The sequence below is a fragment of the Magnolia sinica genome, chromosome 2, assembly GCF_029962835.1.
Source record: "Magnolia sinica isolate HGM2019 chromosome 2, MsV1, whole genome shotgun sequence".
In the NCBI taxonomy this organism is placed as follows: Eukaryota; Viridiplantae; Streptophyta; class Magnoliopsida; order Magnoliales; family Magnoliaceae; genus Magnolia; species Magnolia sinica.
The window spans coordinates 108946718-108957302 of record NC_080574.1 but is presented as its reverse complement, the minus strand read 5'-3'; positions in this window follow the sequence as shown (position 1 = coordinate 108957302).

The following is a 10585-nucleotide window of genomic DNA, read 5'->3' as shown; positions in this document are numbered from 1 at the left end:
ATATTATGAAATTCCTGAAATGCGGTACATACATCACTCTTTTTGTTAAGCAGAGACACCCAAGTCATTCTAGTGCATTCATCAATAAATGTAACAAAGTAGCAAGCTTTTGAAATAGATGGGATTTTTGCAGGACCCGAAACATTAGAGTGAATAACCACGAAAGGTTCTGAACTTTTATTCAAACTTGATAAATAAAAAATACGATGACTCTTAGCCAATTCACAAATGTCACAATGAAAATTCAAATCATTCAAAGCTGAAAAAAGATGTGGATGTAATTTTCTAAGATAACCAAAGGACAGATGTCCTAATCTCCAGTGTCATAACCATATAGTTGCTCGAGATTTGTCTTCGCTACTAGTTTGATTTGCCTGACTGACTTTTGGTCCCCCATTTTCTGTCAACTCCAAGTAGTAGAGTTTGCCTCGTCTAACACCATAACTAAGAATCTTCCGAGTTAGAATGTGCTAAAAAATACAAAATGAGGGCCAAAAAGTCATAGTGCAAGCAAGAGTGGAGGTAATCTGGCTAACAGACAAAAGATTATACTCAAAATATGGAACAACAAGGACAGTATCTAATGTGAGAGTATTAGATAAGATGACAGATCCCTCTTCAGTAATAGGAGAGGTACTACCATTAGATGTGGAGATAACAGATTGAGAAGAAAGGAGAATGGAATGCAACTGACCGGAGTCCCTTATCATATGATCAGATGCACCTGTATCAATAACCCAAGTACTGTTCTTAGAAGTTGCAGAGAATATAGATGCCTTACCACTAATACCTGGATGGACAATGTTTGTTGTAGGCTGCAATTGGTCTCCTTCCGTAGATGTCACCATAGCTTTCCCTACAATCTTCTTTCAAGGTTTCTTTGTAAAGTCCCACCACTCAAGATAGCCAATGACTTCATAACATCATTGTTTCGGTTTTTCGATGAGTCAGACGACGATCCTTGTCGAGTTTGGTTAGCCAACATAGCCGAACTCTCAGAGATTGAACGAGAGCCTCCCATTGTCTGTCTCTTTTGATATTCTCTCCTGACATATGTATACGAGCTTTCCAATTTGAGTTTTGGGTCTTTTCGTAAGATTTATCCATGGACCTGATCAAATTCGAAGTCGAGTCCACTTAAAAAAATATGAACTCGAAGCCTAGCCATCGTGGAATGTAACTGGAGTACCCCTTCAACCGTTCCTTTCTGAGAAATAGTCATGTGATCGATTTCCTAGAAAATAGAAACAAGTTCATTATAGTACGTTGATAATGGCCGACCATGTTGCGTGGTAGAAAAGGATCTCTGATTTAATTCAAAGACACAGGTTTCGTCCGATCCATCATAGAAGGTTTTTGATACGGTCTCCCATATCTCCTTGGCTGTGGGGAGATGAATAAATCGCTGCATCAACGACGGACTCATTGAGTCAGTAAGCCAACTCTTCACTTTGTGATTTTCGGTAATCCATGTTCCAAGATTGGGATCTCCGGGTGCAGGTTTTTTCGCTTCTCCGGTGAGATATCCTGCTTTGTTACGAGCGCCAATACGCATTTTCATGAGTTGAGACCATAATGAGTAATTGGTCTCATCCAGTGTGATGCCAGTAGGAAACACAGAATTGCCTTGGTGGACAATAATCTATGGGGTTGGTGTTGGAGCTGGTTTAATTGTTGCACCTGTGGTGATTGTCATCGCACTCACAACAGATTTATGGTGGTAACTCCGGTGTCGTACGCTCCCGAGGTCATGGCCTTCGTCGAGGACCGTTGGATAAAGAAGATAACCAGCGTAAAGAGTTAGGAGAGCTTGATCGTCTTGTCGATGGAGAAAGCAATGGATACAACGTCCTTGGAGTGACCGACAAAGCGATCGGAATACGAGCTCCTTAGAATCGAACCCACTTTAATACCTTGTCAGATCATGGTTTCTATGAATAATATCAATTATGAATTTAATTATCTTCTCCCCATCGGGTGCTATATATAGATACAATTACATCTTATATAAAAGAAAAAAATCTTATTCTAAAGGAAACTAAATATTCTTATATTTAGAAGGACTAATTATAGAATCAATCAGACCTCTTAGAATCAATCACACCTCATATACAACTCATGCAAACAAAAACCTTCTCAAAATTAGCAAAATATTGGTTCCAGTTACACTCCTTATCTTTTTTCCTTAATGATGTATGGATAGTTAAGAGAGGTGTATAAATTATTTATTGTATTTTTTTAAGAAGATGAACATGGTAGGAGGAATGGTGTAGCATACTTAAAATCCTAGGAAAGGACTAGAGTTAGAGGACCACTCGTAGCATGAGTGTTACCCCATTTCACTTTTAAAAGGGGAGGTATGGGGATGCTCATAAGAGTTGGAGAGAGAGACACAATCAAGTTTTTTGTTCTTTTATCCTCTTTTTATATGGCCAAGATCTAACTATATATAGCACAAACATTAAGTGGACCCATTTCTCAAATAATAAATCAAGGCGAATTAGGCTTCAAATTACGGTAGAGAAGCTATCATCATGGGCAGCAAGAGTGGGCCCCACTATGGTCTAGGGACAATAGTGAGGGTCCCACATGAACAGTAGTGTGGACCCCACACACTGTCCAAATGGACATCATAGTGGACCCCACACCTTATTTAAATGGACAAGACAAGTGGGCCCTTTTCCTTAATTTCCTTGATAAATAAACCTTTTTGAGTTTTCTTTTTAAAATATGGGTCCCACTTGCGGATAATTTTTCATTGTCTCGAACTGTGGTGGGTTAAATAAAAAAAATTCACAAAGTTTGATTCATCACAAAATCAATGACCCACATCATATCGAGATGTGAATGCAGGCCCCACAAAATCAGGGTATGAGAAGAAACTTTTAAAATAGATCACATTATCAAGAAACTCGATGTATAAGTCACTACAAGAAAATAATATTATGATATGTGATAGGCCATGCCTGTTAGAAATACCTTTGGAGTGGATCCCTCCATACTATCATTCCAACTTGATTATGCCATAGGCAATAGCTTGATGTAAGGATGTATCACATGATCATAAGGTGGGCCACCCCAAATTGGCTGTTTTACATAGAATCATGATCTAAGACTATTATGATCATTTTAGTAGAAAGATTATCATACCTAAGTGATAAGTTAGTGGACCCCATAACAGTATGATCAAGAGCGTGTCCCACAATGTACACTTGAGAAAGGGAAGGATCCTGTCACTTGCAAGTAGATTTTTTTATCAAGATTTCTCACTGACTAATTAGGAAAAGGATCATAAATCCGAGCCCCAAACCAGTAAATTAAGTGATAGAGATTTAATTATGACCGTTAAGAGAAATCCGACCATTGAGCAGGCTCTACCCAGGCTAATAATATATTAAGAACCAACTACCAAACAAGTCTGGAAGAAAAGATCAATGGTAATGATCAAAAGTTAGGAACCGTAAATGGTCCAAATCTATGATCTAACACTGATCTAGACAAATGATTGGTCATGATGGAAAGTGTGGGACCTCAATACCTATTTGGGCCAAAACATGGTCAAGTAAAACACTTGTACTAGAGCACTATGGTTAAGAAAAACTAGACGCAAAAGCATACCAAAGACAACTCAAGTAACCAAATCAAACCTCATTGCACATATATCATTCATGTGGTAATGATTTTGAAATTGCCCTATGAATTATCAATGAATGTTCATCATACATGGTTATATGTAATAGAACATATGCTTGATAATTTAGTATCTCGTGTGACTATGCTTAGAACACCGAACAACTCTGGGGAGTGTGCAGGAATCCATTAAATTAGAGAGATAGGAAGAGGTCACCGGGGTGTGAGTCCCTGACACCCTGAGTGGTGCTTTTGGGGACTTCATCTCAGACTTTAGGTTGAATGGGGGAGTTTGACTAGCTCATAATGTATCACTCACAGATGTGCATTAGTAATTGTTCGTAGTGAGGAGTGGGCCTTTACCATGGGCCTATCATGCCCCATAGACTAACCACTACCGGTGCTAGAGACCGACCTAGATGGGCCATGTAAGTGTTGGTACTAAAATATGTACAGATCATATAAATGGTGATGATGTTGCCACGTGGCACAAAAGATATTTGAGAGACGTGTAAGGAGTTTGGGGATAGACTTGTCTGTGGGTATTTTTGGTATTTTAGTTCTCCAGGATAGAACTAAACAGTTGCTCCAACCACATCAACCCAAAAGAATACTCTCATAGATGAGATCATGGTTGATAAAGTGTAACCACTCTTTTCCCAGTTCATTGCACATGATGGAGCCATGTGATGGACGGTTATTCATCATCTTTTTTTTCTTTTTCTTTTTTTAAGTCTATAAATATTAGAAGCAAATCTAAGAAGAGGATCCTCTCCAAACCCAACAAAACACAACTATCAATCCAATGCAACACTATATATCTAGGTTTAGTCTCTCCCTGCTCAGCAATAGTGGACCCTTAGCATAGATTTAGATTCAATCTATCCCTCCGCACTCATCAGATCGACTTAGGTCTTAGTCAATAGTTGTTCCCTTCCAGTTGCACCTGCATGTTGTATCTAAAGGAGGACAATAGCCTAGGATTTTGTTCGCCTACGCTCATACACTAGGCCGAACATAGTTGTAATTCTTGGCATTGTCTCTACTTCTCTCACCATCACGCTGCTCTTGGAAGCACCCTGCTACTCACAACCAGGCCGACGATCCTGTTATAATTGTAATTCATTCACATCTTCTAACTATTTCCATCTCTTCTCCCTTTTTGTTTTGACCATGCAATTATTGCTCCTTCGGAATTTCTTAAATTTTCAAGGCAAACAAGAGCTCATTTGGAAGAAGAGCCCCAACCTCCACCAGTTGTTTGAGTAACAAGCAAACAATAGTTAGTTGAATAGACGAACAGTCGAGTCACAACTGATACTCACTTTATCTCAATGCAAGGGATCAGTAGTCACGGTTTGAATTGGACCCAATCGGTTATGGAATGCCTGCAACCCTCTCTTGTGTTCCGCACTGATGAATTTGAGACCCAACAGACAGGCCCAGTGAGAGAGAAATTGGGCCCTAGTGTTGGAAAAACTATCATTTGTATGCAATATAACATGAGAGTTGGTATATCATTTTTTTTAAAAAAAACCTTGTTGGAATGTATAATCGTGCATAGCTATTTATTTAGTGGGCTATAAAGCTCACCCTGAGGGGATTTTTTGAATCAAGATGCGACAAGCATCAAACTACTCAAGGAATGGCCTAACAACTTCAAGAATAAACCTGTAAAAGAATTAGTGAGAGCATGACATTATGATATAATATGAGACTTTAAATAGTTAATTTGTATGACAAAGAAATAATATGATTTGAACCTATTTTATTTTTTAATAAATTATAAAAAGATTACACCTGTTTCAATTTATCTAGCATGTGATTAAGTGCTTGTGTTAACTTGACTCGAGCCACACCCGCGGCTCAATGACTGGACTAAGTAAATCAAATCACTAGGAACTGGGTGTGACAATACGATCCCATGAAAATGGTTATAACTCCATTATATGTCAAATCGCAGTGATCTTAAGCTTTTTAGAAAGATAATTTGATGAACTTTCAAGTGGGATTGAAATCATTTTCTTTTGACATCATTTGACCTTTTAAAAGTGGACTGATGGCATTCGCGAATCGTTCCATCTCATTTCCAACATCGTGGGATCCTATGAAAATGGTTGTAACTCACTCGTTATAAGTTAAATTAAGTGATCTTTAGCTTATTAGAAAGGTAATTTGATGAACTTTTAAATGAGACTAAAATCATCTCATTTAAACACCATCTGACCTTTTAAAAGTGGGCCTAAATTCCATGATAACGTTATTAAACCATTCTGTCTCGTTTCCAACACCATGTGATCTCACGAAAATAGTTATAACTCCTTCATTACAAGTCGAATCAGGGTAATCCTGGGCTATTTGGAAAAGATAATTTGATGAGCTATTAAATAAGACTAGAACCATCTCATTTGGATATCATTTGACTTGTTAAAACTAGCCCCAAAGTCCATGTTGGTGAACACTTTACATTTGGTCTCAAATTTAAACAAAGTTTTGAATGGTTGATGGTGTTCAAATGAGATAATTTTAGTTTTATTTGAAAGATCATCGAATTATCATTCCAACAAACCCAAGAACTCTCCTATCTAACCTGTAACAAGGGAGTTATGACCATTTTGGTGGGATGTAGTGATATCATATTGCATCTATTATAGTCTATATGATTGGATCCTCTATTGGTTTAGAAGTCATAGAGTTAATTACTTAGTGTAAATTGATACATTAGTTATAGATCCGCCAATCTTCTGTGTGTAACCATAGTATCCTCTACGTACCACGTGCAATTTCACGATCGTCTACGGAAGAGATTTAACTAAGGACTCGGCAGTGGCTAAGGCTCTGATCAAAGGAAATTAGTAAGATGAGATAGCGAAACTCCCACTCTTTCTCTCACTCTCATTTTCTTCCTCTCTTCCTATTTTTATAGGGTAAATTCGTATGAAGGAAATGTGTGTATAAGAGTAAGCTATATATAGTGCTAGATGTAGTGCAAATGACCCTAATGACTCGGTATTTGGTATATTAACTATATGGGAGGTTGTTTCGAGTTGTTAGGGCCAGCTAGGAGGTGTACGGGTCAATTTGTGTTGTATTGTAATTGGCCCTAGTGATGATTTACACAAGACTTTAATCGCCCCACAAATTAGACATATTGATCAACGAATATGATTAAAAGTCAGTTCGACGGTCACCAATCATCGATCGAGTCGCAACTATAGGAATAGGTGTAGGGTATTAACTTAGGTTAATGCCCTAAAATTGACTGTGATCTATCAGTCCAAAAGCCTCAACTTTGGCAAAGATTAGACAAGGAAATTAACTTAAGTTCCTAACAAATACTAAGTGTATTCACATATCTCATGCACTCGCCTTGCGAGCCCAAGTTGAACAATTTGAGATGTGATTTTTACAGTTTATTTCGTGATGGACGTCAAGCTGCTAAGACGAACATATTTCTATAGTTTCGTATTTAGCCACCGAATAATGAGTAGTTTAGAGCTAGTTCGGTTAATCTAGACATTTCTGGAATGAGTTAGAACACGAGACTTCTCGTGCATAACGATTAGATTTTGGATTAGCTAAGTTCATGGAGTGACCCATCTCCAATTAGCGAAAATGGTGATCTGACCCTAATTATCCTAAATCATCGATTTGCAGGCTAACGAGGGTAACTAATTGAGTTCATATGGTTTTCTAACAGTGACGCTCAAGTATTCATTAGGGTCAAGTACCGAAAAATCTAGGATGTTACACTTATGGACTCACTTATTACTCTAAATGTTTACTACTTGTTTGCTTAAAGTAATCGTAAAACCATATGTAAGTTTAATGTGATTATCCTTCTATTTGTAATATTATATGATCTAATTATTGATATAGGTGCCAAAGGAAAAGTATTATATATGTTGTAATTGTTGGCCGCCGACCTGGCATACATACTTCATGGGAGGAGGCACGGCTGCATGTCGATGAATTTAGCGATGGTGATCATTTCTCTGTTTGAAGGAAGCGACGGACAACTGAGAGAAATATTGGAGTGGTCATATAGCATTAGACTTAGGTCAGCAATGAATGGTGGAGACGTCTCGCCAGTACCCACATACAAGGAAATTGTGACTCCCACCTCATCATTCTCAACTTAGGTCGAACATCGAATGGTAACAATGGTTCCACGGGGTACATCAACAGAGGACTTGAATCTAACATTTGGGACGCCAACAATGGTTTTAAAGGGTACATCGACATATGACTTAAATCCAACCTTTGGGATGAGAATTGCTTTTGTTTTCATTTCGACTTAGGTTCCCTTTTTTTTTTTTTTTGGCATTGTATGTCTTGATAAAACTATAGGGACATACAACTTCTTGCTTCGAATCCCCACTTCTAGTTTACATTCACACAGACATTCACATGCCCTTTTGAATCGATCCTAAACTGTATGTTTTGTTTACCTATGACATACTATTTTTTGTTATCTTTGCTAGATGTATTAGACTACAAGTGTTGGCCTTAATGAGTTTATGACCCTGACATCTTCATTGTCACCATGCTTATAAGGAAATGAATGGCTAGATCAAGTACACACATGCCATCAAACAGTAGTAGGGATAAACTCATATTGAGGTAAAACCTATGGAATTGTTTTGAAAAAAAAAATTCCATATTGCTCCACTGAAAATGTTTCGTGTAGATCTTCACAGGGTACCACTCGTGTGGCACAAAAACGACACGAGAAATTGAAACGGATTCAGTAGTTATCTCAACTACTGAAGTGACGTCACGAAATTCTGTGAGACCCACCATGATATATGTGTTGTATGATTGTATCCACACCATCCATACATTTGGAGAGATCATTTTAGGGCTTGAACAAAAAATGAGGCAAATCCAAAGCTCAAAATGACCCCAGCTTAGAAAACAGGGGGACAGTAATGTCCACCGTTGAAACCTTCTTAGGGCCAAGCATGATGTTTATTTGAGAACCAACCAGTTCATAAGTTCACCCAGAGATGGACAAAGGAAAAACACAGATATCATATTTATCAAGAACTTATGTGGCCCCCGAGAAATTTAAATGGTAGGCATGCAATCCCCACTGTTTCCTGTGGTGGGGCCCACTTAAGCTTCAGATCTGCCTCATTATTTGGCCCATGTATAAATTAATGTCTCCAAATGGATGAATAATGTGGATACAACACATATGTAATGGTGTGGCCCACATAACTTGGTGATGTAACTTCGGTAGCGAGATAGCTTCTGAAGCCGTTTACAGCTAATCAGCGTCCGTGCCATATCACGTCTCCAAACGGACCGATCGAGTAAGATAGTTGCATGTTACAATCCGAACATGGAGAGGGTGACGTTTGTGCATAATACATTGCTAACTTTTGTGCAGCAAACATGGAGTGTATATAAAACAGGCCTATTACATGTAGCCCTGGCTGATTCAAACATGGCAGTAGAATACGGAAGCGGATTGGCTGGTGTACCACACACCAGCTATATAGCTGGTGCATTGATGTTAGCAAGCTTTGTGAGTCCCATTACAAGGTATGTGTTATATCCAAACCGTCTATCCATTTGGCGAGCTAGTCGTAAAGCTTGAGCTGAAAAATAAGACAGATATAATGAAAAGGTTGGATGACATGTAAACATCTAAAATAAACTCTTGGGAAAATTTCATTGGTTGCCGTTTTTTAAGCCCCACATTTCGGCTTTGTAGTTGGATATATTGCTTCGTCCTAACATAAGCTGTCCAAAGTGACTAGAATTTACACTGACATCATTGTGTATGCAAGGACTTGCTGTACGGATGCAGATTGCCTCCTGCCAGCAGACTAAACCAAATAATAGGCTTAGATTACATTAAATGTATAAAGCATTAAATGCAAGGGCCATTTTTGGTGTGGTTCACTTGGGTGTTGAATTTACCTCATTTGAGGTTGAAATGATACATGAGAAGGGATGGATGTTTTGGATGTGGGCCTGCCCACGGAACTGCCCATTCGTGCATATACTAGAAGTGGATTATATCATAGCCACAGTCTCCAGCCACCAACGGTAGGAGCCAACCCACCATGATGTATTTGTTTATCTACCCTGTTCCAACTTTCTCTCAAATCATTTCAAAGTATGTGCACAAAAATAGATAAATTCAATGTTCAAGTTGACCACACCAAATAATAAGCTTGTGTTGCATTAAATGCACAAAACATTAAATTCTATAAAGTCGAGTGATTTTTGAAAAACAATCCAGATACTAGAATTCTAAGGGCCCGTTTGGCCGGGTGGATTGGAAGGGATTGAATGGTATTAGGTGGATAGCGTGGATTTCAAGGTAATGATGGTGTTGTCAGTGGATTGTCTTAAGATTCATGGGATTGCTATATCCCGGGAGCGCTATATCGAGTTTGTTTGGCACACCCAGCCAATCCCGGGATTAAACCTTCCCATCCCTTCCAATCCCCCAAACCAAACACGTCCTATGCAAATTTGAACGGATTAAGCTTGTGTTGCATTAAATGCACAAAACATTAAATGCAAGAATCATCTTGGGTGTAGTTCACTTGAGCATCAACTACATTTTTGTCCGCATGCCTTAAAATTAATTGAGAAAAAGGTGGACAGTGCCGATAAATATATACTTCATGATGGGCTTGCCCACAGATTTACCCGTAACGGGATGACATCCTACTTGTCATTTTAAGATATGATCTCAAAAATGAGGTGGGTACAAGGCTCAAGTGGAGTACACCACAGGAAGCAACAGTTATAAAGATTCTTACCATAGCAGGAGCTTTGAGTACAGTCATGTATGGGTCTTATCCATCCTGGCCATCCATTTTTATTTTTTTATCATTTTGGGATATGATCCGGAAAATGAGGTGGATCCGAGGCTCAAGTGGACTGCACCACAGGAAGCAGAGGTGATAATGATTCTGACGGTTGAAACTTT